The sequence below is a fragment of the Echinops telfairi genome, unplaced genomic scaffold, assembly GCF_000313985.2.
Source record: "Echinops telfairi isolate 266 unplaced genomic scaffold, ASM31398v2 ScPeMD7_655;HRSCAF=1070, whole genome shotgun sequence".
Lineage (NCBI taxonomy): Eukaryota > Metazoa > Chordata > Mammalia > Afrosoricida > Tenrecidae > Echinops > Echinops telfairi.
This window is the reverse complement of record NW_022104553.1, coordinates 27,020,425-27,023,492: the sequence shown is the minus strand read 5'-3', so window position 1 is coordinate 27,023,492 and position 3,068 is coordinate 27,020,425. Positions and strand designations below refer to the sequence as shown.

At 54.0% G+C, this 3,068-nt stretch overlaps 1 protein-coding gene across 1 annotated transcript in view; it reads left to right on the top strand.

The window, feature by feature from the left end:
- CBLC (Cbl proto-oncogene C) overlaps positions 1–3,068 on the top strand; it is a 16,819-nt gene that overhangs the window by 12,758 nt on the left and 993 nt on the right. The gene's annotated exons all lie outside the window — the stretch shown is intronic.

Here is a 3,068-nt window from a genome sequence, read left to right as displayed (position 1 = left end):
GGGGGGGGCTTACCAAAAACCCAAACCCCACTGCCAGTGAGTTGGGGTTCTGACGCATCATGACCCTGCAGGGCAGAGTCGACTTGCCCAGAGGGGTTCTGAAGCTGTACATCTTTGTGGAAGAGCTGCCAAGGTTATGGAGGGCGGTCATGCTTGCTTCAACCCCTGTACCACTAGGGCTCCCTTGGAGGGGGGCCTTAAAGCCCCCTCCAAACCTGCAAGCCAAAGCCCTGGTGGACCTTGCTTTCTGCATGCCCCCCCCACAAATCTTCAACCCTAACCCCACCTGCCCTGCCAGGGCCTCCCCAGCATTTGTTCAGATCCTACCCCTCCACTGAGGAGCAGGGGGCCGGTAGGGAGGGGGCAGGTTTCTGCGGGCAGGATTAAATCAATACTGGGCCGCTTCAAACAAACAGCTCAGGAAGTCCGGGAACATTATTCGACCACAGCAAACAAGAAAGCCAGCGGAGGGGGGGGGTTTGGGGGGGGTGCTGGCAGCAGGGCTAAAAACAGATACAACCCTCAGCCAAACACAAATGGACGCATTAGAAGGGCTCCAAGGACAAGGAGGGGCACTGCCAGCTCAGCTGTCTGACAGGCACCTTCTCTGGGGCTGTACCCTCCCCCTGGCCTGGCTTTCACTCCCCCCTCCGTCCCCACCTCCTAGAACCCACTTGATCCTTCAAAACCCACCCAACTCCTAACCCCCCATCCTTCAAAACATGCTGCACAGGGACTTTGTTGCTTTCCAGCTAGGGGTCTTGATGGCTCAGTGGTAGGATTCTCACCTGCCGGGCAGGGAGACCCAGGTTCGATTCCCAGCCAATACACTTCACAGGATAGATGCAGTGCCCCAGCTGCATGGAGGCCTGTGTGTTTGCCTGGGTACTGAGTGGGTTTCCGCGGAGCTGGCTGACTAGGAAGAAAAGCCTGGCGATCCAAATGAAAGCCCTATGGGTCGCCTACAGTGCCATCCCCAGGCGGTCGCAGGCAGCATTTTGCTCCCTTGTGCATGGGGCGAGGGGGCGGGCCAGGCTGCCCCGCCGCAGCAGTGCCTGGCCCTACTCCTTGACCGTGTTCACTGAGCCATCAGGACTGGCCGATAAGGTGAGCCCCTAGAGTGTCCAGAGGGAAACACTGGGGCCGGGAGATCTGAACGTCTTCTCAACTCGTAGGTGATGGGACCCCAGTGGGCATAGTGCTTGTCTTCTGTGGGCCTCAATGGTCTCGTCTGTGATATGGGCTGGTGGTGCTTGGGGTCCCGGCCAGGTGGGACTGCTGTGGGGGACTGGCTACGCAGGGGCAGGGACCCAGAAGCGAACTCGGATAGTGAGCAAGGTCTCTGGCCTGACAAATACTCTGCCCAGCACGGGTCTCCATCAGAGACACCTGCCTCTAGGGAACAACATCATCAGTCGATGGGACCCAGGCTCAGTGCTCAGCATCCTCCCACTCACTCCAGGGAAACTCCTGGTGCCTCTGCATTCCCACTGGAGAACTGGGACAAGAGGGACCCCCAACCCCACAGGTCTGGGGAAGTCAGCGAAACTGGTTGTGGGTAGCCTGAATGGGCTCCACTCCTTCACTTCTCAGAAAACCCCACTTGCTCCCCAGGGTGCCCCAAACTCAAGCCCGCGTCTTTTCCACAGTCTACAAGATCCGCCGATCTGACCCCTCCCACCCTGTCCATCGATGGCCTGGATCCTTCTGGCATTTAGGTTTCTGATCAGTTGCGGTCACTCCAACTTCCTCCCTCCTGCCAGCCCCCTCCCTTCTCCTGGGCAGTGTTTCAGTTCTCTGGAGAACCCGTCTCCTCTTCTGTGCACTGACTACTTGATAGCGGACAGACTCTGGCTGAGGACAGCATCCCTCGGTGAGGACAGCATCCCTCGGTGAGGGCAGGGAGTCTGCCTGTCTTGTTCACGCTGTCTCCGAGTCCACTGAGAACAGTTCAGTACTCGGGAAATGTGTGTGGAATGAATGAATGAGTGAGTGACTGAACAGGTGGAGGGATGATAGAAAGAAAGATGGGTGGATGGTAGCTAGATGGACAGGTGAGTGGATGAATGCATAGATGATAGCTAGATTGAAAGATAGAAAGATGGGTGGGGGAACCGATGACAAGGATCTACATGTGATCTCCTCCCTGGGGGACGGACAACAGAAAAGTGGGTGAAGGGAGACGTCGGACAGGGCAAGATAGGACAAAATAATAATTTATAAATGATCAAGGGCTCAAGAGGCAGGGAGGAGCGGGGAGGGAGGGGAAAATATGAGGAGCTGATGCCAGGGGCTTAAGTGGAGAGAAAATGTTTTGAAAATGATGAGGGCAATGAATGTATAAATGTGCTTTACACAACTGATGTATGCATGGATTGTGATGAGTTGTATGAGTCCCTAATAAAACGACTAAAAATAATAATAATTAAAAAAAAGAAAGATGGGTGGACGGTTTGGTGGGTGGATGGATAGATAAGTGGGTGGATGGATGGATGGAAGGATAGTTATGTGGATGAATGGATGAATAGATCAATGGGTGGATAGGTGGTAGATGGGTGGATAGGTGGTGGATGGGTGGGTAGCTGGATGGATGGACAGGTGGGTGGGTTGATGCCTGGATGGAGGGATGAATGGATGGATGGATGGATGGATGGATGGATGGATGGATGGATGGATGGATGGATGGATAGGTGAGTATTTGGGTGGATGGATAGACTGATGGATGGAATGATGGGTGGATAAGTGCATGGGTGGGTGAGTGGATGGATGGGTGGATGGATGGAGATGTGAGTGGATAGGTATATTGGTAGATGGATGGATAGGTAAATGAATGGATGGATAGGTGGGTAGATGATAGATGATGGACAGATAAGTGGATGGATAGATGGATAAGTGGGTAGATAGATGGATGAATTGATGGATAAGTGAGTAGAAGGATGGACAGGTGAGTGGATGGATGGATGGATGGATGGATGAGTGGGTAGATGGATGGATGGATGGATGAGTGGGTAGATGGATGGATGGATGGATGGATGGGTGGATGAGTGGGTGGATGGATGGATGGATGG